This window comes from Lepisma saccharinum, chromosome 5 (assembly GCF_977018435.1).
Source record: "Lepisma saccharinum chromosome 5, izLepSacc3.1, whole genome shotgun sequence".
Classification (NCBI taxonomy): Eukaryota; Metazoa; Arthropoda; class Insecta; order Zygentoma; family Lepismatidae; genus Lepisma; species Lepisma saccharinum.
This window is the reverse complement of record NC_139233.1, coordinates 74,409,448-74,433,875: the sequence shown is the minus strand read 5'-3', so window position 1 is coordinate 74,433,875 and position 24,428 is coordinate 74,409,448. Positions and strand designations below refer to the sequence as shown.

General features: G+C 40.5%; 1 protein-coding gene across 2 annotated transcripts in view; it reads right to left on the bottom strand.

The window, feature by feature from the left end:
- The window catches only part of LOC145987886 (myosin-VIIa), a 281,435-nt gene extending 259,296 nt beyond the window's left edge, over positions 1-22,139 (bottom strand). For both annotated transcript variants that reach the window (XM_083122676.1, XM_083122677.1), the window contains exon 1: positions 21,994-22,139. The gene's annotated coding sequence lies outside the window, so the exon portion shown is untranslated. The remainder of the gene's footprint in view (positions 1-21,993) is intronic.
- Positions 22,140-24,428: the final 2,289 nt, after the last annotated feature.

The window sequence follows — 24,428 nt, the reverse complement described above, 5'->3', positions numbered from 1 at the left end:
AATTGAATATTTATTGAATAACAAAAAAGGAGTTAGATCCAATCATCGAAAAGTAAAGTTGCTGATCAATATTTTATGGATATTATCATTAGTACTGTGCATAAATATTTGGAACCCTTCAAAGCTGTATGAGCCAATTTCCTTGCCTTCCAATAAGTTCAGCGGAAATAATCATCGATTATATATCTAATGCTAAACAATTATATTTTGATTATTTACGTTTACTACTTGGTAAGTCTTTCTGGTAAGACCCCTTGGACCCCCACCCCAAATAGATTTTAAAACCTGATAACAATTCTGATACATATAAAGCTCTGGACTTCGTTCTGGGTTTATTTGGATTTAACGGAACGAAAAATCAGGAGTTTGAAATGTGAAAATTGGGAACAAAGATACATCTATTCATTTTAATGCAGGTTGAGATTAATGGGGATGAGGAGGATTTTGAGCCACCCCAACCAGGAATAATCATCTCCCACGTACTGGATATAGAAACCACATTATTGAATATATCATACTTATAGAGTTCCACTTCAGTTCATTCTAATATTAAAGTCCCATAGCTACGCATAAAAATATCTTTAAACAATTTATGGCAGATGTGTACCACATCCAATTCCCTTTAGAAGCCATGTATTTCGTATTTTCTCGGACATCTATAGGGCGTTGTATTAAAAAACAAAAAAAAAACTGAGTTGAGATGGTTCCCGATCAACTCGTAAGAACTCTTACTTTGAAATATTTGTGAAAAATTTGCCAAAGCATTTATTTGTTATATAATTAGCTGTACCTAATGACACACTTCAAGCACCGAAAGTACTATCATTACATATACAAAACCTAAATCCTTCAGATCTCTGAGAAAGCAAGGAAAGCCATACGCTCAAATTTTTTTTTTCAATCAATCAATCAATCAATCTTTGGTGGACAATATGAGGAGCCTGCCAAAGCTTCTTTTCGTATGTAATGGTATTAAATGCAGATACATGCGTGTGTTTTAGGATGACATGTCAATTTCTAGTTTATGTGAAAAGGTAAACTTTAATGTAAACAAAAGCATGCACGTCACAGTTAAAGATTTTTGAATCTACAATGAAAATCCAAAACACATTCCCGCCTCGCCGGCCTCCGTGGCGGAAGGGTTTGCATAGCGCGCTATGACGCCAGGGGTCCCGGGTTCGAATCTCAGCCTGGCCATGGATGTTATTTTGTGAGTGTCCATCAATTCCATCATATCATCACTCATCCTCATCTTCGCGATTAGCTAAAAGTGGCAGAAATGCGAAGTAAAATAAACCAAATATATCAATCAAACATTCCCATCTCACTCAATGACCTTGTGAATCCAATCCAAATTCTACCAATAGAACCTGCAGTGTCTCATTTATCTCGTGCATTCATCTGACTAATGAAATTTTCTTGCAGTTTGACTTTAGGGTTTAACTTAAAATGGCATGGTGTTTGTGTTCGATACCAAAATCAAATTTTAAGCAATTATATTATTAGTATACCTAATACATAGGTAAAAATAAAAATCTGATAAAATCGCAGATTGCATTCTGTTTAAATGTCTAGGAAAAAATTAATTTCACCTAGGAATGATATCCCGATGCGATGAGTCTAGAATTGTCACAGCCTCATCTAGTCTCATGTGTGGTGAGGTCCTTCTCGTTCTTGTTTGTGTTTATTTTTCTTTCGGTTTCCACTCTGAAGTTATTAAAAACACATTCTTGATCCATTTCATGCTCAGATAGCCTAGGGACTCTTATTTTATAAAAAATCTCTTAATACAGTATATAGGTTTAAGTATAGGTTTCCGAACACCCTCTTACAAAGTTATGAAAAATATGGGTGAGGTACAGTAGTAGTACATTGTACCCCCCAAGTTGGTGTGTCGTGTCTCGTCTCGTTCGGGTAAGTATTTCATTTCGGAAAATTCCATTTTAAATATTCAAAAGAAAATGGGATCAGTCATACACTCTTCAGATGAAGATTTGTATCTTATCTTCGAATCGACGCGACCACCTCTTTAGAAAAATGTACCCCCTTACGCAAAGGAGCATTCGTCTCCAGTGTAATTTTCTGAGAGCAAATCTGATTCCATCGTCCCACACACATTTTAAACAATTTTCATCTCCTTAAAGGTGCTTTCAAGAACATAGGTCAATGAACTAATTAGTAGCAAGCACAATGTAGTAGAATCAGTTTACAACGGTTTGAATTTCTGTGGTAAGGAAGATTAAGTTATAAAAAATATTCACTTTTTTATTGGGCGAATTTAAAATAGGTTCCTTTAACAGTAGCACCTTGCGTCTGCTGTCAAATTACCAAAGGGGGGTACAGGGGGTACAACTCGATTTACGGATTTAGGGGGGTACAGTACCCCCTTCAAAAATTTGAGGGGGTACAATGTACCCCTGTAACCCCCGTTCCTGCGCCACTGTTACTTACTAACCTTTCAGTCCATCAATTTCATATTTGTATCTTTAGTAGTTTCGTAGATGTGGATAGGTTTGCAAGATGTCAATTGTTTTGACTCTCAAAGAGATCTGTGGGCATATAAAATATAACATTTAGCTAAAATGAGACTTAGCCTTGATTTGATTTTTGTTATTTATTTTGATAATAAAATTATGAAGGGACACTCACAAAGAACACCCATGCTGGGATTAGAACCCGGAATCCCTGGATTCGTAGCTCGTTGTGCTAACCACTCCGCTACGTTATCATTGATTGATTTGGTTTGTTTTACTGCGCTTTTCTTCCACTTTGGCTAATCGCGACGATGAGGAAGAATGATGATGTGATGAAATTGGTGAAGGGATACTCACGAAGAATACCCATGCCCAGACCGAGATTCTAACCCGGGACCCCTGTTGTTGCAGCGCGCTGTGATTACCACTCCGCCAAAGAGGTCGGCCTTCTCAGCGTCGTCAATAAGCATCTATGACATACGATGTATATACTTAACACTATATAAATAAATAAACTCTTTAGTTAGGTGTCAGTTCACCGAATTTTGTCTTCGCGCCTCTTTACTGCCTCTTACACACCTACACTTGACGGGCGAAACCACAGTCACACAATTCTAATTATTTCCAGTTTTCCTGGCGTATGAGTACTCTTAAATCCATTAGGGAAACAAGATTTGGCAACGCTGAGAGAAACCTGGCAACGCCGCCACCGTGGATAGGAGGTTAAATGGCGTGGCTGCTAAAGCAGAGGTGGCTGTCTCCGCTAATTCAGCTCAGCGGAACGGAGCCGTGTTTCTCTCACTCAGGAAAGTAAGTGAAGAAGCGAATTTAGGTTACCTGGATATCTCGTCGAATCAAGATGAAGGTTAGGATGCTGCAGGAGGCAACACGCCCGGCGAAGATGTGGGCCTGCATTGTTTCCTTTCTTTTAATGGCTTTGTTAATTGGTCTGTTAGAATATATGTCTTCGATAGTCTTTTTGTTTAATTTCCACTGTCTAATATGTCATTACGGGAGATTCAGGAAAGATGTCTGTGCTCCCCGTAAAGGAATCGAAAAAAGGAATTGTAGCTTTCCTGGCGACGTGATTCGAACAGGTGTTCTCGGGTTATCATCCCTGAATATCCCTGATGAGAGCAATGTATGTCTTCGAAACGTTGGAAGCTTAACTCCAATCTAACCTGGTTGGTAACCGAGAACACCTGTTCGAATGTCTGTGCTGCATAAGGGGAAACTAAAGTTATTAATTTAATTTCCGTCCTCAACTTCTTTTGGGCTTTCTCCCATGTTGATTCGCATGCATTCCACCTCATCTGGCATCTGAGATAGAAATTTGTAAATCAGATATTACCTGTCACTTTTGTCGCAGTAAGTACTGTGAGCAATTGCCAGGATTCGCCAAAGTGGGCCCAACCCGAAAAAAAACAGCGGGTTTTTTCGGGTTGGGCCCACTTTTAAAAAACCATTCTAAAACCCAGTGGGTTTTTCATTAACTTTGGTATTTCAATGATTTCTGAAATGAAGGAACGTCATAGATGTATATACTAATGAAGATTGAATTTGAGATTCTTAGAATGCGATCACGACTGTCATTATAACTCGAGGTTAATTTTGCTATCTAAAATGCACAACACTTCTAATATTGAAATGAAGTAGAAAATTGGAGTAGCCAAATTTTCTAGAACTATTGATCAATATATTGAGGAATTGCATAATGCTTGGCTTGCTTGATACATGGAGTGCTGTTCTTGAAGTTATTTATACTGGTATTTCAGTTCGATAGCACAATAGGAGGGACAAACTGCAACTAATGTAATGGAAGAACTCGTTTACTTTAGCAAGCAACTTCTGATTAAGTATATACGGACTGTTCTTCCTATAACAACTTAAGAGATCGGTTACCAACCTTTGTCAACTAGAGCTACGGTTAACATTCCAGAAGAAGTACGTACATATTAAACGAGTTTGTAAGAAAGTTGAGACTATGCTAGTGCAAGAGAATTTTTCAACAACAAAAAATTACAATTAAAAATAATGTCTAATTGTGTTAGTGGCTGCTACATCACGGACACTTCTGGATGGTTGCGATTCTATTGAAAATCAATGGTATTGTTGCAATTCGACGATTCTTGCTTTGAACTACTAATGCTAAAGGGGGTGGAGGTTGAGTGGTGTCGAACTTTTCATTTGCGGCTTCTTGCTACCTCTTGCTTTCTGCAACCAGAGCCTAGTTGAACTATACACTTCTGTCAAATCAAACGTGAGATTTTACATTGTAGAATTCGACATAGTACACCCCGGTAAACTGAATTCCTGCAGGGTAACGAGCCTCTGGCATCTGTCTGCAGCCAGCATAATCCAAGGTTGCGAGTTGTCCTGTATTTGACCTTCTATATGCTGTATAACCCTTTCCAGTCTCGGGTTTAACTGACTGAGAAAGGAGATTTTAGTTCTCAAAGACACGTGCTGATTTTAGTTATGCTAAGGTCTGACCCCATGTAATGTTACGGGATCAAAATAGCCTTTTTGCACAAAATAGTAAAACGTAGTTTTAAAAAACAACATGATTTTTAATGCGTTGCAAAACTGTAAAACTAGCGAAAAGTGGCAATAAAAAAAACAAGGTTGTAAAAATATATAGATAGCACTGTGTTCTGGTTCTTACTGAAATGTAGCGATAGACTAGTGCCTCCATTATTTTTAACTCGAGAACCTTGAGCGGAATGGAGTAACTCAGAATTCTCCTAGAAGGCATAACTTCAATATAGCTAAAATGCTAATATCACCAGGGAGGGAGCTAATTGTTTAAAATCGTAATCATTTGTAATTTTCTGACTGGGAGGGAATGGCCCCAGACATGGACAAATTTATACTCTCCACTTACCTGCCTCTCTCCATGATATTATATTCCCACAAAATCTAACCATTCTTTCATTAATTTATTTTACTTGGCACTACTGCCACTTGCCGCTAATCGCAAAGATTAGGATGCTAGGAAATAAGATAAAATTGATGAAATGTCAATCACAAACACACATGGACATTAAACAACATGATCCCCACAGAGTATTACACATGCGCCAGTCTTGTTTGTCTGCAAAATGCAGTCAGTCCAAGGTGTGTGTATTGCGTGGAAGAGAGAGGTTTACATTTTGGTGCCCCCCCCCCCCCTCAGCACACACACATTCTGAATACCATCAGGCAGGGTGCGAAATCTCGGTGGGACAGGGGGAATTAATTCCCCCCCAGCAACGATCTTATCCTGAAATTTCCCTCCCACCAAACTTTTCCAGGGGGAGAGTTTTTCTTCAAACAACAAACAAACAATTACGTAGTTTGCGAGTCGAATGTACTTTAATATCAACAACATACGCAAAGAACGACAACAAAGAGTCGTGTGTGTGTGTCTGTCTGCTCCTTCTCCCCCACCAATCTGCAGCGATTTCGCACCCTGCGGCATCAGGTATACAATTCTTCACCAAGCAATAGTTATGCAATATTGTAACAACCAATTAAGTGCGTGTGAAATAAAATAATAACAACAAAGTTTATACAAACAGGGTAAGAGAAAAACAACAAAAGAGAAACAACCTGGCCAAAAAGGCACCAAAGATTGGTCAGGGCTTACCAAAATATTCAAGGGGAGAAAGGAAAACGACATTGGAAACAGGCCCTTTTTTAAATTCGAGATTCGCTGTATGAAACAGAGTAATATCCTCAACACTTCTTAGGAATGGCAAGTGTAAATTCTTTAAATAATCAATTTGTTTTCGCAAAGTAGTTCGACTACTTTCGGCCAGAGATGTGATCAGCCTGGACTTCCAACGGGAAATTCCATGGCTTCCAATGAATGTATGTCTGCGTGACTTGTCCTCACCTGCCCCGCATTCATGCGGCGTTTAAAATCATTTCCAAGCATGCAATTTTCAAAATATTCGCAATGCAAAAAAGATCTGAGAATCTAACTGGAATCACAATTTGAGATTTTTTGATTTTTTTTCGCCACCGTCACTGCTTGCAGGTATTTCGAGTTCCAACAATCACTTGTGAAATTATGGTTGGCAATGTTAAAGAGGCAGGTTGTACGTATACTAAAACTAATAACGCGAAGTTGGCCATTTTGTGAGAACAATACAGAAGTTTACACATTATCGAGAAAAAATAACTAAACTGGAGAGTTTCTTTAAACCAATTACTTTTACTGGCATTGCTGATCATTCACCGCCAATAATGTTAAAGTAAGGAGACAGAATCTTCGCAAGAAAACATGAAGACGCCACCAATACGATCATTCCAAAACGCGAGAATAACTTACAGAAACGATTTTCCAAATTTTGTGTTAAATGACAAAATTTGCAATAAATGGTTGAGTTATGGAAAGTCACGAACCATATCACTAAAGATAAATAAATTATGAAAATACAGCTAATTCCATTCTGTGAAAATAAACAGTGGCGGCGGCGACTGGGTGGAGGGGGAGAGTTTACATTCTCCTGGTACACAAGGCTTGTGCTCTAAGATGTTAATATTTCATATTCACTCTGCAATGAAGTGCATTCCTAATTTGGTATATTTGTTCACTTCTGACTGAGCCAAACACTAAAATTAATTTTGTAAAAAAAGTTATGGCCCGTCTATAAACTTTAGAACACTTTATTTACTGAAACTTTGTATGTGAACAGAGAGAGAACACTAAAAAAAAAAAACAAAATGTAGTACAAAATAACAGAATTTGAGGCAAAAATAAAATTGATGAACCTCCTCAACTCTCATAATACGTCAATATTCCAAAGATTTCTAGGACATTGCTGCCCTTCGGTGACTTAGACGGTAGATTTTGTATTAAAAACTAGTTTCTTCATAAAAATTCTCATCCTCAAAAATATACATTATAAATACATTTCAACATAAGAAATGTTAAGTACATATAAACGTATATCTGAGGGATTAGGGCTTATTTCTGCTTTACATGAACATTCTTACAATCGTTAAAATTATATTCACATTTTTGTGACCGCGGTGGTTTAGTCAGTATGGCGTAATATGTGGCTCGGCCAGCCTTTCATTCATTGGTAACTCGGACCGACTCCGAGACGGGTAAAGGCTGTCGGAACGTGGTGTTCATTACATATCCAGCATGGCCAAGATTGAGAACATGTGGAGTCACATCCTCATATCCCTGACGTTCCTTCATGGCACAGTGCAATATTGCAATCTCCTGCGTTTTTCTGTCTTACTTTACCATCGATTTGTAAAGACTGTGTCCCATCACTCACAATTTTGTTTCATGTCTTATTTTCCTGCTTACACCACTACATTAGCCGTATGTACACCAGATAACAAAACACGTACTTGAACATAAAGCATGGTTTCCTCTTCAATATGCAGGCATGTACAACGTTCTTGAAAATCCGTTCATTTCACATTTTTGCGTCAATTTCCTCAGCATGATGCCATAATAATAAACTTTCCCTTAAAGGATTTCCCATAAAATTAGGTAACATTTTATAGCGGTTGTTGATCACGCCATCTTCGCTTGAATAACTAATTAACTTATTACCATTATTTTCCGTGAATCAACTCGACTAAAATTGAAGCTCGATAGAATCACGCATTAGTTTTAATGAACATTCAGTTAAAATAATAAAATGAGTACCCTAATATTGAAGATTTTTTACCCTTCCTGGCAAGACAGCTTGTTATACAAAATTTAAAACAAGACACTTCGCATCTTTGGATATTCTGTAACATGTTGCAAATTGTGTGATGAAAGCAAACGTTATTTATTTAAAATACAGAGTGAACCAAAAGTAGGTGAACAGTAGTGGAATAGGGTTTGTGTTAGGGTTATACTATAACAATGGTGTTCATTATAACTATGGTGTTTGTGTCTGCAAATGCTGAAACCGTTACAAGAAAATGGGTTGAAACACTTGGTACTCAAGCCCCATTTACCATAAATGTTATCATTCACTGTCCACCTACTTTTGGTTCACTCTGTATATAAATACTTCATGATCCCAATATCTTTAAATGGAGTTGAAGAGAAGAGGGCAAAGCTACACACATATTTTTTATGTTTTATACTTCTCTGTTGCATTCATACTTTAGGTAGTTATTAGCACAATTGTATGTACGTTATCTGTTTTTCGGCTGCTCGTACAATATAATACAATTACGTACAAAATATTTACTTTTGCTATAGAGAGAAGGTGGTTCCACTTTAAACTGTAGGTCCAGTTACGATTAGCCTATCTGTGCATAAAATGGACTTAAAAAGCATGCCAAAAGAAAGATACAAGAGCGAAAAATGATCTTCATTTAAACATTATTAATTTTTATGAAGGTAGGAAATAACATACCAAAAGTAAGTACACCACTGAATTCTTACTTAAACTTTCAATAAATGAATGAACGTGGTAAAAAAAATATCTAACATCTACTAAGAGCATTCCCTGACATCCGCTACGAGACTCTGCGGCAAGCGGCTCGGCGTCAGCGCGTGTCTTTCCCGGTGAACGGGGTCCGCGACAGTCTGTTTCTTTCGCTCTCCCTGCTTTCGCTCTCTTTCCCTTTCTGCTGACGTTGCAGACTGACGCCAGTATAATCCTCCCTCGAAAGTTGTGTTGTGTTGTGTCTGTGTGTTAAAGATTGTGGCTTAATATGGCACCACAAAAGTTCACATTACAACAAAGGATTTATCTTGTTGAGTGTTACTTCGGAAAGAGGAATTGTTGAAAAATGCGACGACGTTTTGCAACGAAATTTCCTGGTGTTCCCGTTCCACATAGGACCACTATATTAAACCTCGTAAAAAAGTTTAGAGTAACAGGGTAAGTTCTGAATAAAAGTGGAAAGAAAAACCCACGTGTACTTATTGAGGAAAAACTCGATGAGACAGGACAAATGTTAGAACAGTCTCCTCGGAAATCTATCCGCCGCCTCTCACAAGAAACTGAACGGTGTTTCAAAAACCCTCTAGGTCCCCCGATTTGTCAGCCTGGGATTTTTATTTATGGGGAAATCTAAAAAATAAAATATACAAAGACAATCCGCACACCATACGTGAGTTAAGAGAGAGTATTGCATGAAAAATCGGGAGAATTACAGTAGACGAACTTGCAAGTGTAAATGCCAATTTCCTTCGGAGATGCCAGGAATGTGTTGCAGCAGAGGGACATAATTTTCAACACCTTCTGTAGCCAAGGTTAGTACACAATATGAAAACTGTAATTTTAATAGCCGACTCTACCGACTGTCGCGGACACCGTTCGCCGGGAAAGAGAAGCGATGACGCCGGGCCGCTTTCCGCAGTGTCTCGTAGCGAATGTCAGGGAATGCTCTCTAGTAAAACTGACACTAAAGAGAGAGAGAACGTGCAGAGGCAGTCTGGTCGAGCCGCGAAATCCTGGGATTTAGTCGTCAAAATATCCAATTTCATTTTTATTCTGCCAAAATTGTAATCTTTTCCATACAAATTGCCACCTAAACTGATGGGGCAGTAAATGGATCAGCGTGATTTCTAGCGGGACATGTTGGGTGCACTCGGGGACTTGAGAGGCTGAGACAAGCAAACGGTGGGAGACAGAGGAGATACGAAAAGCAGGGAGGATGATGGTGAGACAGAGAGGCATGCATATTGACACAGGGAGACAGACAGAGAGAGTGTCAGATGAGTGAATCAGAAACAAAACAGAAGGAAGTAGACACAAGCATGGACGTCCGCAGAATATTTTCCAGGGAGGAAAAAAAACTAGGCATACTTTGTCCCTTAATAGGGTTGCCCCCGTCAAAACACTTCTTCAGTTTGAAGTTATTAATGTAGCTGAAATCAGATAATATGTGTGAAGTATGTGTGTTTAGGTTTGACATACTTCTTCCAGTGGGGCATGCCCCCTTGCTCCCGCCCTTCCTGGACGTCCATGGGAAGCAGAAGATAGTGAAAGTGATAAGATAATGAAAGAAATATGTGGTCAGTGTGAGAGAGGGGACAAAGAGAGAGGAGGTGAAAGTAGAGGGACAAAATAGAATATTGCTATTTCAGTTGGGTTTCTACCAGGGTGGATAAAAATCATGATTTTAATTTACAAAAAAAAAAAAAAAAAACACGCTTAAAATTGCTTGTTTGATCTTTTGCAACATATGTATAGTAGATATATGTTTTCTATAGAAAGGCTTTTTGTAGTAAACGGCCCTGTAAAATATTTGAACAGTTTGATTAAACTAAATAAAAAATATACGTAAATATACATTTTTCTGTTTCTGATACTGTACCTACTATGGAAATGTTAAGTGTGTTACTGAAACTAATAATAATTTCAATAACTTTTCTTCCAGTGGAAATAAAACATTTTGGATGTACTCTATAATTATAACTTAAAATATTAACTTAAATATTTTTATAGTCTTTGTAGCTGAATTTTAGAGTTTTTTCTATAAATGATAGTTTGAAAAATATCAGCTGTAATGTTTATTTAGTTTAGTGATAATGATACTATTGTTTAACATGATTAGTAGTTTGTATATTTTTTCACACAAAATGTTTGCTATTTTTGCCTGTAAAAATTATTGAATTTTAAATCAAGAGAAATGTGTTTGCATTTCCTTTCGTATGAGCTTCACACCATTTCTTATATTTTATTTCCTTTATTTTCCAATCTTAGAGCCTAATAAACACCATTAAACGATTTCGAGATTAATATACTTTCACCAAAAGTGATTCTAATATCTACAAAATCCTTATGTACATTATTCCATAAATTATTTATTTAAAGTGATTTAAACCAGTGATTTTCTTTCAAAAAATCGCCTGATTTGAATTCATCTTGGTTTCTACTAGCCAATCACAATGATACGTACACCCATGCCTGACAAGGGTTCGTCCTGGGACTTTGTACAGCTCCACGCTGACCACTCCGTCATGGAGACTGGCATAAAGAGAGAAATAAATAAATTAATGAAATAGGAAGATAGTGATAGAGAGATCAGCACACATGTACACAGAGAGAGAGAGAGAGAGAGAGAGAGAGAAATGAAAGTTGAATAAGATGAAACTGAATTTCAATCCGACATTTTGCATGGTGGCAACGCTGGTTGCATCCGTGATAGTATTAGCGGCAGGCAACGGCACTTGCAAGTATCCAAGTCCCGAAAGGAAGCCAGCCCGAAAGCAAAGGAATGAAAATTTAACAGAAGGCTCTTAATGTGTGGATTGGGCAGTAAATTTACATTATTACCTTGCATCGTCCCGGCGTGTGGTTATTTGCGGATATCCCGGACACTCTTCTCCCTCGAGATATCTTCACAATTGCTCGCAATTAAACCAGGCCACAAGTTCAGGATCTACGATTCAATTGCTGGATGATTTCATTTTGCCTGAAATTTTCAACCAATTTACAGGCACCGATGCTGTTCTTAAAGACTTATCGTAACATAGGATTGTCTTACATCGAAAGAACAGCACGGTCAAACTTGGGAGGGGGAGGGATGTACTAGCTCCTTAAGTACTTAACATAAATATACTTGTATCTTGTTCGTGCAATCCTTGGTCCGAGTGGTTGTCTCAAGGTTCCTGGTTCGATTCCCGGCTTTTGTAGTTTTTCTGTAATCATCGTTCTTCATTGTCGCGATTAACATAAGGATGCAGAAAGGTGACATAACGTAAGAAAGATAGTATAGTCCAACATGGTGTGAAAATTTCCTCCACCCTCCTCACTCCCTGTCCCCACCGCGTGAAGAAAGGCCGGAAGACAACCATGGTTGTTTGTTTGATTGATTGACTTGCTTTATTTTACTTCGCTTTTTGTGCCACTTTTGTATAATTTGCGAAGATAGGGATGAGTAATGATACGATGAAATTGATGAATGGACACTCACAAACATCCATGCCCGGGCCGGGATTCGAACCCGGGACCCCTGGCGTCGTAGCTCTATGTGCGAACCACTCTGCCACGGAGGCCGGTGACAACCATGCTTTCGTATTGTATTTGTATCTTGTCTTTGTTATTTAATGTCGCTTTTCTGTCACTTTGGGTCTCCTGCGTACCCAAATGTTTATTACCTTTGGTGCAAGTGGTCCCGGGTTAATTTTGTAGTGAGGGCAATCGGGTAGAAATTTGATGGTGACATCGAAAGTTTCCGGAATATTAGAAAAACACCAAAGCTCTTGTCTGTCTTACGGTGGGCGCTCTACGTGCTGGCAAGGGAAGTGGGGAGCAGGGAAGCGACCAATCCAGCGCGATGAGACACACAGCAGCTTGCAGAACAAGGTGCGCGCAGGACCTCCTCCCGCGACGTCGTAACTCTCAGCGGCACCGCTGTTGTCTGGTTGGTCTGCGGCGTATTTCCCGCTCCCCACTTCCCTTGCCAGCATGTAGGCCGCCAGCCGTAAGACTAGACAAGAACTATAACAAGGTACTACACAAGGTGCTACTAACCACATACATACCGATTCTGGGAATAGAAGGGGTAGGAAAGGAAGATAAAGATAAGGCTCTCCTCTGTGCATTTCAGTGTGCCATGAGGGGTGGGGGGTAGAGGGCTTGACGAATTCTCGGTTATAGTGGAGGTAATGTGCTCAGCAACACGCTCTGACAGCCTTTGAACCCCAGGTACCCATTTATTAGAGGTCGTGGGCATTTTCGGAAATACCTCACCTGAGATCACCAAGGAAGAGAATCGAACCTCCGTCTTCCTTGTGTAAGTCAAAGCTCCACCAACTTTGTCATTTCTTCGATGACTTCTCAAAACAGACCGGAACTCGTTCGTTGTCCTCGGAATTTCGAATCTTACGATGTCCACCAGGTGTTCTTTTCATTGCTGACGCCGTCTTCTTGAAGTTCCTTACCCACAGTTAAATGATATTCCGACTGGGAACGTGCAGATTAGAGTAAATGTCATTATCTCGAGTAACTTCAGTTTATTGTTGATTTAAAAACAGTCAGATTCAGTTGCCGCTCCTCACAGGTGTGCTATTCAAAAATGAACTGTTCTTGTCAAGAAATTGTATGAAACTGCCACTTACAGTACCCGCCCAAATTATATCATATTCAGGTTTTCTGAGGATAGCATTTTAGGGACTTATCCGGTCTCTCATAAATTTTCACAGCACTATGAACTGTGTATTAGTTACCGTAGCCCAACGTAGTGTGCAATTGTAAAAAGCAGAAGTGTTTATTTCGCCGATTTTCGAAAATGGCGTTTTTCCGTAATTTTTCAACCGTCATTTTAGAAGTGTTTTTCTATCTCAATCTGTAATTGTTTTGTTGAAATGTGTTATAATAATCATTTCAGTGATAAGTAAAACAAAGCAAGCGCTCGATCTCACCAAGGCGCAACAAGATGCGATTGTGGTAGGCCATCGCCAAGGGAGGACTCAGAAGAAGCTGGCAGAGCAGTTTTCGATCAGCCAGTCGGCATTGAGCAAACTTCTGAAGTGGTGGCGGGTCCAGGGAGGATACGTAAAGAAGGAGAAGACTGGGAGACCACACATCACAGACCCTGTCGCGGATGGGAATATACTGCGCTTGTCTCGGGGGAATGCCCAACTTACTGCAGTGGATATTAGACGGGAACTGGCGAGTCCATAACATTGCCAGCCATCCATACGGACGATACATAAGAGGCTGAAGGCTGCTGGACTGAATGGACGTCTGCCAGTTAAGAAACCGCTTGTCTCCGAGAAGAATAAGAAGGCACGTGTCGAGTGGGCCAAGGCACATCTGAACTGAACGCGTCGTGAGTGGAATACCATCATCTGGAGTGACGAATCGTAGTACCTACTGTCCCTGACTGACGGCATACAGTAGGTACGACGTCATACAGACATCAGATTCCACCATAAGTATCAGCTTCCTACAGTCAAGCACGGTGGTGGATCGGTCATGGTGTGGGGATGCTTCTCTTCCCTCGGCACTGACCCCCTGGAGCGCATCAATGGAATCATGGATCGGCATGTCTACAAGAACATCCTGGAAAATATCATGCTGTCGTGGGCACGTCTCAGCTTGGGCAGAAGATGGGTTTTCCAAGAATACAATGACGCTAAGCACCGATCAAAGGATGTCACGGGGTGGTTCGCGCAGCGCAGAGTGCCAGTTATGGAGTGGCCCAGCCAGAGTCCCGATCTGAACCCCATAGAACACCTCTGGGAGGAGCTCAGCCGACGTCTCCGAGGCACCAGAGCCACTTCTGCGGATGAGAAGTTCAGACAGCTGAAGGAGGAGTGGGAGAAGATCGACCAATCTGTCATCGATACTCTCCTCGATTCCATGCCACGTAGATGCCAGGCTGTGATTGATAGCAAGGGATTTCCTAGGAAGTATTAACTGATTGTTCACGTTGAAGTTGTTATAGCACAGCAGATTATGCATAGTAGGCTAACTTTGAGTCTAATAATGACGACTAGTTTTTTGCTGCTTTGCCCAAAATGAGAAAATAAATTCTGTAAAATTTGAAAAAGAGTTCTCGATGCTGTATACCTGTTTCAACTGTGTGATATACCTCACTAATAATATGTTGAAATTAGCAGATGAACTGAAGTATGCTCAAATAAGTTATCCTCAAAAAACCAAATATGATATAATTTGGGCGGGTACTGTATGCCATTTTCCTAAAATGCTTTCAGATGTAGAATGATAGAAGTTAAGAAAAAGATAAAGGATTTAAGCAGATATACTGTGAACAAGTCTAGTTAGATATAGATTGTGTTTTGTCTTTGTTGAATGTCTTTCATGTAGTTTTTATAACATGAAGTTATAGGTTAAATAAATGTTGTTTTTTCTGTTAACGTTTTGCCTAATTGAAGATCATTACAATTGGCAACGTTTATCTTTTTCTTAACTTATATCATACAACAACATGTATTAAACTGACTTCGTTTCATGAGAGAGTTTTGTTTTTATTTGTAATTACAAACCGTCAGGTTCAGTAACCGGACACTTTATTACCAACTAAGAACAGCAACTAGATTGATCTTAAATCTTCGAAACAAATAGGTGAAAGAAGGATTAGAATGGTGGGTAATTTGAAAGGGAGGTAAGAAACACAATAAGAAAGGAGAAACTACTTGATAACTTTCTAGCCTGTCTTGGCAACATGCTTGTTTGTCTGAGAAACAAAGTCGCTCAACAGGCGACGGGCCGTCTTAGAATGCAAATGCATCTGAACGCGTAGATCAGCGAGAGGGACAGGTCATCCACCCCTTGCATCATGGTCAACTGCTTCTGCGCTGAATACCAATCAAAATAAAGATTAATTGGCTCAAATCAGCTATTTCCACGGAATACAATTTTAACATGTGATTGTGATACCAGCGTATAGGCGATAGACTGGTTATGTGAAGTGTGGAACTGCAGTAAACATGAAAGTAGTTCGAAACTTGTAGTTGCAAGTCCTTTCCGTTTCTCTCTTCTTTAGTTCTTTTAATGTATCCTTTATGCACAGACAGGCTAATTGGGAAGTGGGATTCGAACCACTACGTGTCTTTACCGGGCATCGAACCCTGGTCCCCTTGGTTGAGAGGCGACAACGTTAACACAACCATATCAAGGAAGATCTTTCCTTTTTCGTATGTCGTTAATCGCAATAGAGGCAGGGAGAATAGAAGACCATTCACGAGATGGATTCCAATGTCCTCCAGCATAAGACAAACCACACGTTGGCGGGAACTGTACAATAATGAATATTTTGAGGTATAGTTAAGACACTGACTTGCAGTAGCTACATCACAGGTCCATCGTAGAATCGATCCCAACCAACGTCAAAAATAAATTTGTTCACCTGAAGACTAGAGAAAGAGTACCTTATCTAAATTAATGTTGAAACAGGTTGCATAAAGGTAAAAGATTGATTGACTCACTTGGTTTATTTTACTTTGTTTTTCTGCAACTTTTGGCTAATCGCGAAGATAGGGATGAGTGATGAATGGACAAACACCCGTGCGCAGGTCGGGATTCGAAACCGTGACCCCTGGCGTCGTAGCCCGATGTGCTAACCACTCTGCAACGGAGGCTGGCGTAAAAAGATAAATCTACTCCCTGTACACTGCTATATGACGCGAAGGCATATGGAGGCATCCTCAGAGTTGCCTCTACGTGCCAACTTATTGGAGGCTGGGTGAACCCCACAGACGCTCCATGCAAGGGCACTAGTAAAATTCCCAAATCAAATCACTGCATGCTTACAGTATTCAGCTTGGGTGCTTAAATGTTGCAAAAGATAGCAAAGTGAGATACCAGCTTCAAACGCTGAAGCAAGCATACATAATCACACATAAAGGATGCTTCTGGAAAGAAACAAGTTCAAGCGGTAGTTAATGTCATTGAGATGCGTAATCGCAATACGTTCAATCTGTACTAATCAGAAGTTTCGGGTGAATACGCAAACAAATTAGAACGGGCTGTGACACTAACCTAGTTCCAAGTAGATATACGCGCCATGCTACACACATGTAGATAGAGACTGTTTTTCGCCCTGAGTATAAAAAGGAATCCTTGAAAATTCTTCCATTTGTAGACATATCGTGACTATTCAGAGGGATTTTAACGCTACGATAAAAATGGAATAAATGATTAGTGTCCCTTCATCAATTTGATCTTCAATCCTATACGCCTTCATGGCGCGGTGCAAAGCACAGGGGAGGACTTTACTTTTTTTTACTTTTTCATAAATTTGATCTAATTGTCATTCATCTTCACCGTTACGATTAACCAAAAGTGGCAGAGAAGCGACGTAAAATATGAAAAATAAAAAAGGAGAATGAATTCCTTGGAAAAAAATATTTCAGTCTTATTTGTCTTACTTTCGCTTCTGCCACTTTAGGTAATCGCGGCGATGAGGATGAATGCTGATTACATGAAACGACACTCGCAAAGAAGCATCAATGTCCAAACCACCGTCGGTGGCGAGATGGTTAGTCCAGCACACTACGCGCTTGGCCACTGAGGTGACCTGTAAAACCTTAAAATTTCCCGGTGGCAACCCACCATCGTGAGGAAATTGGGTAGTGAGTAGCGTAATCCGGTCACGGATATCTCCTATAACGGCTGGGGGTTCGATGTGCTGACCACACGTCACTCCATTACTGGTCGAAGAAATCCACACCTCTAAGTAGGATTGTGGGAGGAAGACTAGCAGTCGGGAGATAGGCCAAAGCCCTTGCGGGCTGCAGAGCCACGGGTTATTAATAGTCAAAGTTACACACATTTCAAGGTAATAATAAGGTCCCATCCTCCCGCCATTCGCCAACAGCGTATTCCCGAACTATGGCCTCTTAAGGCGAGGAGGGACAATTACGCACTATAGCTCGACCACAAGGAAAAAAACCTTCCGTCCAAAGCGTTCGCGCAACTTCCCTGCCGTTATCGGTATTCGGGGCAGTGTTGCCAGGTCAGATTTGAAAAATTCGGGAGATTGTTCCTTGGAAACCAGAAGTTCTGCTACAAAATCCGATGATCTAATAGAAGAGGATGAACGACGTTCTTGGGGGGGGGGGGAAGGGCGGCATAGTTGTGCGCACTGGGGGGGGGCAAGGGGGAGTGGCGCGCATTGTTTACGGTGTAAACGTCACAGATACTTTTGTAACAATGGTGCTAAACCCAGCACCCTGTGTTTGGCGAAAATATACCGAAGATCTCCATTTCAGGAGTGGACATGTTTCAAACAAAAGAAAGTAAACCGCCCGAAGGAACCGACCAACATCTTTCATCTCTTCCGCATTTTCCGGTTAGAGGGTGCGTGGAAAACACCCTCAAATTTGCCCTTTCTCAGCATCGACACAAGGGGTTGGGATGCCTCTATTATCCCGAGGAATTTTTATGACAGGAAATGGTAGAAAGTTGTGTTCACAGATGAAGCTAACGTGCCGCCTTTCGTTGTCAGCGATTTTCCACAATCTTTCAAGTCGAATGCTAACAATAACAAATCAATTTGCCTTATGATGGTGTTCGTGTGCAGCTATCGATAGGGGTGGGCACGCGTCCTGCACCATAATGAAAAAATGCATTACGTATGTGAAATATATTTGGTGAATTAGACAGCATGTCTTCCTCAATAATTCAAGATAGCAACGCTTATGCTAGGGTGCCACCCATCCTTCCCATCTGCTAGAAATACACCCACACCCACAAACACATATATGTATAACATAATTTGCCCACGCTACGAAGTCAGTGTTTCTACCTAGTAAGGCAAGGACGTTTTTCACTGTGTCTGTGTCACTTCATCCATTTCGTCAGTTTTTCATTCATCCATATTGTCGTACTTACCCGTAGAGGCACAAAAGCAACGTAAAATAACTAAAATAGAAATAGAGTTTAGGATGGGATAAAATACAGCCATCTAAAAATAGTAATGTAGTAAAAGTAAAAAAATAATGTCCTAGCACAATTGAGTAGCGTTTGACATAATTTCACAGTTCAAACAGCACTTTTCAGGGCTGAGTGGAGTTCCACTCCACATCTCCCCTCCATGTTCAAGTAAAGATGAGCAGGAAACGTGTTTTTGAGCTGGCCGTCGGAGGTGCCATAGCAATAGTTTATTATGGAATCCTACCGAGAAATCAATAGGTCTGGCAACACTGACGTTGGCGACTCTGAAGGCTTCTTCCTCCTGTATTTTTCCCCCACCCGCCAGCGCGATGGGGTCTGCGCAGGTTTCTTTCCTTGTGGTTCCACTATAGTTGTGCATTTATTTCAATATCGTCGGATTGGACACTGCTATTTAAAAAAGGGTTTAGTATGCAAGAGAGTATGAATTTCTCTCCATGTTGCAAGTGGAAACTGTTTTTCAAGTTGATTAGTAAGCATCAATGTGAAAAATACGAAAATAAGGGAATTAGAGACGTTTGGTGGTTACCGAAATTTTAATGAAATGGAAAATAAATGATTCCCGGATAATAATATTGTCATCTTCACCTTAGCCACAGCGCTATATATAAGAATAACTGGGGAGGAAAAAGGGGGTGGGTGACGCAGCCTATATATTAATATCACGTCACGTGCAAAATGTACACTCATGGCAAAGATTGCTTCTTTATGGGTCGGAGCCAGTGGTGGCATCTTAGTGGGGCAGAGGACGGGTGCCACAGTTCACAGTCAAACGAGTGCACGAAAGAGCAAAATCTGGCTCCAAAAGAGCGAAGTTGGCAACAGTGATCGGCAGCTGCCCTAGCGAGAAAGACCTAGGGGAAATTGTCCCTCCTCGCCTTAACGCTAAACCTTGTCTACAAAGAGAGCTGTCCTTGCCCTCTCAGTTTTGGCACCCAATCGCCGCCACTGCTACTATGTTTTTAAGGCTACTGCAATTATATATATAATTGAGGCACATTATGTTTGAAACAAATAAATATATAGTTAATGGCTTTTCTATAGATGAAATAAACATTGCACCCAGGGATCCAGGCCCTACTTCCGCCTGTGGACATGATCCAATGTAAAATTTGTTTCAGGTCCACTTTATGCTCAGATAGGCTAATCGGGACGGGATTTGATTTACAAGAGGGATCCAAACCACTGTTCAGTGCTTCTACCGGAAATCGAACGCGGGCACAGATATCAAGGCGATTTATGTACTATATAATATGCTAATGGATTTGCGTTTATGAAATCACCCTTGAAAAACTAAATAAGTAAAAAAAAAAAAAAATGATATCAAATTGTTCGAAGATCTTTGTGGCAGGCAATCAATTTAGAAATCTAAAAAGGTGTGGTGGATCCACGACCACAAGGGGGACGGTGGAGAGCGTTGGCCCTCCCAACTGTTCAGATTTTGCATATATTTTCTACGCCTTCTATTGAATCTATAGCCATGCTTAAGTATTTTTCATTGGTGTACATTTTTGTAAGGTTTGTAATTCCGAATGTGCTATAAACTGTTCCTTATTCTGTACTGAGGCTTTCAGGTTGGAGTGATTTTTCCACGCACATCCCAAATTTCCGCAACAACCCCTAAAATTCATCACAAAGGCCAAATTGATGGTGTCTACCTCTAAATTTACCCTAAAATCGAACTTACACCCCTCTCACAGGTAGAAATCTCAGGATAACCCCCTAGTCTGTTCTCAAAGTTTCAAATAGTTTTACTTTCGGGAAAACCCTCGTACCATCCTAGAGTTAAATGTGTTTTTATTTTTTTGGCCGGTTAAACAGGGGCCACATGAGCATAAGAAGACTTGTTTTCTTAGTTACCCTATTTCACGTTGTATGTTTATATTGTTATAGATTTATCCTTACAAGGGGATAATGAGGGACGAAAGTATAATAAATTATCAATAATTTATCCGGGATTCGAAACTATGTATCTTATTTTCCCCGTGAGTCACGCGAGACTTATAGTACCATTCATTATTTATATTAAAAACTAAGCACATATTTGATACAATGTATTTCTGGGCGAAAATAGCCTTCTACAAGTGCCCTGGAACGACCACTGAATCTTTACCACTTCTAAACCCTCTCGTCCCTGGAATATCCTCTCTGGGGTGATATTTCGTTTCATATGCAGGACAATGGCGGAGGACTACATTTTTTTCTTCTTTTTTCCTTCCAAGTTGGTGATATATAGCTATATACGTTTATCGACTTTCCACCAAACACCCTGCGTTCGTTTCAAGATATATACGGTTTGTGGTATTTGAAAATTTTGCACAGAGAGGAAATTCGAGTAACTACTCTTCAATCATCGGTATATATTAAATAAATTTTAAATTATATTGTGTACATATACGTGTGCCAAAAATTAGCAACAGAAGGGGAATATAGAAACTAGAGGTGGCAATTCCACCCCTCCCCCATCTAATATCACTCTGGATACACATTTACGAAGTCGGCCCCGGCCTGTTTATACTTCGGTATTTCTTTACTGTGTCGATTAGTCTAGATGTGGAAATTTAAACCGCCGCACTGGGAATTTACACATTTTCAACCACAGCATATGAAGGAAGGCCATTGGTGATAGATATAATTATTATCGTGGGCGTCTAACAACACACACAGCAGAATTCACACGCCCACGCGAAATGCCGAAACTTGAAATTTTCGCAAATGCAAGAGTCAGTTTACAATCAGAAGTAGAATTCGCAACCTATCTATCTGCGTGACGCTGTTGTTCCATGATCCAACTATATCTCTTTTTCAGGTCTTTAAATGAAATGCCGTGATCACCCAGAGTTAACATTGGTGCTGTGTTGTTGGTGTACGGTTCGGATGACTGACTCCTTTTTTCCCTCGAGGTCACACGTCTGACCTCGCCGTTTCCGGTAGTCCCACTATGAAAAACGTTACCACAATGAGATTTCAGAAGCACAGGTGCCGAAGGGAAATAAATAAACAATACCCAAGCAAGCACATATCGTACTTTGATACAAAACAGCAACCAAAAACCCTCAAATGAGCCTACGTCAAACTTCCACGACACGCACACGAAGGAATCTGGTTTTGAGGTTGTGTTCGTAAGCCTAACACCCAAGAGGCTAACATTTTAACCCTGGATAACAGCACTGAATAAAATATCGTTCACCTACCTTGTCCAAGAAGCCGACAAATGTCAGAAATGTAAATCCACTAACTCCATAGATTGAAAGAACACAGAAACACATTAAGAAATTATTAGCAACACCGGTTACGTTACACTCATACCACACTGTGTGTCAATGTACACCTTGAAAATGCCTGGAGGCACAGTCTGTTACAACAGCACACCGTCGACATCTGGCGTCGGAACAGGTAGGATAATAGTTCCTGGAGAATACACCAGGAGCGCACCTGTCCACGGACCCATCCGGATGGGTACGAGTGTAAACCAGCAGGTGGCGGTAGGGTCAACAATGCCTTTCCCACCCCCAAAACTCAACGTTATCAATCGTCAATAGGGTAGGACAGAATGGAATAATGTTTACACAATAACAAAGGATTATAAAACCAGTTTATTTATGCCGTGACCTTGAACTTCATTCTCGACAGTATAGTTCACTGAACAAGGTCAGTGATATATTGTTTATTTTGTGTATTATTTTTGTTATTTTGCTTTTATGGGAACAAGAATTTCATTTACATTGATTTACTGCTTATTCGTGCTGTAAAATGAGCTATGACAAGGAAGATTGGAACGAACAAAGCTGGTCTTCATCAACGTCAGAGGAATGGATGATACAGAAGTAGAGCAAATGGCTGCCGTTGAAATACTCTCAAACACAAGTACCCCGAAAATCGAACCCGAGTCTCCCGTGCGCAAGGGCAGATTACAGAAAGGGGCGAAGGGGACTCTCGCCCCTCCTCTGAAGTTCTCGATGGGGCGTCGTCGGCGACTTCCTCTGAGAGTCTTGTTTTATGTTTCTCATATTCATTGTTTGATTTGTTGTTGTCCACTTTATGCACAGGCAGTGGCGGCGATTGGGTTCCAAAACTAGGAGGGCAAGGTGGCAAAACAGGGGGGGGGGCAAGGACAGTTTACTTTTCCCTCGAAGATAAGGTTTAGCATAATGCGGTGACAAAAAGTGGGGGGCGGCTGCCCCCTAATTGCCGACACTGACAGAAAGGCTAATCTAGACTGAACCTACAGTGAAACTCGAACCACTATGTGCATCCACCGGGTATCGAACACGGGATCCCTTGATTACAAGGCTACGTTGTTACCACTACGCCATCGAGGAGGCTATCTATCTCTTATATTGATAAGGAATAAACACAGTTGGAATAAAATGCAACAAACAGTTTGGAATTTTGAAGACACATAAAAAGGGGGGCACGGGGGGTTACATCTCTCGAGGACCCTATGCGGTGCTGGTGGGCGACGTCCTTACAATGGTATTTTTTTTTTTTCAGATATTGATGATAAGTAATTTGCACAGTTGAAATAAATTAATACAAACATTGAGGTATTTTACGACACACATGACAAGACAGTACTTAGCGGGGCGGTAAGGAGTGAAAGATAGTGCTGAAAGAATGGGGCGACGAAAATAACTTTACGTGAAGGACTAACCTACCAGCATACTCCAAGAGGTAGGCAGGTGACCTCCCCAAACTTCAAGGGAGAATTCGCATCAAAGCGACAGGCGAGGCATGTCGCTTGGGAACGAGCCAATCAGCAACAACATTTCACACCGCAGCGACTTGACATGCCGCACAAGCCTGCGTTCGATTGCTGAAATCGTTAAGTGACACGTGTCCACTGTAGCTTGTCGCTCCGGTGTGAAATCTCCCTGGGAGTTGCACAGGAAGAGATTGTTCAGGGCCTCAGTTTATTTTTAACATACTGATAAGTAATTCTATATTATCCTCACAGTCAAAATTTGCGGAGTTTGACTGTGGATAACATGATAAAAGATTGTTGCCTCACTATACGGCAAAGAGTGGATTTTAATAGCAAATATCCAATGGTAAGTTCTGCGATCGCCGTAGAGTTAGGCAACACACATAGCGTTATGCAAGATAGTGCGTATTTCAGGATATAGGTGTCCCATTTTCATTGCCGATGACTATACCTAATCAAATCAGCATTTTTCAGGAATTTGGAACTATTTTAAGTTTATTTGAACCTACTTCAGGATTTTTCGAGCCCAACTTAAGATTTTTAGGACCTACTTTAGGATTTTAAAAACCTATTTTAGGGTTTTCGAACCTACACACAGAAAACTAAATGCATCATATCGATTGATGCACCAGAAAGCAGTGGCGGCCGGCGGCAAATAGGATGGGTAGTGTCAACGTGATAAAAAAAAAAAATCTCCGCAATGTCCCCCCTCCCGCCCCTCCTTGAGGTTGCGCCACTGGCCAAGATGTTTATCCTCGTTTGGTAACGTTTGTTTAAGTAATAACGTACTAATCCGATTCATCTTCACTCACTAACCTATCTTTATACACTACAGGACACTTCCCTAAAAATATAACAATTACAAGAGGAATGGAAAAACATCTCCTATCACCTTCTCCTCCCCCCATGCAAACGTATTCTAAC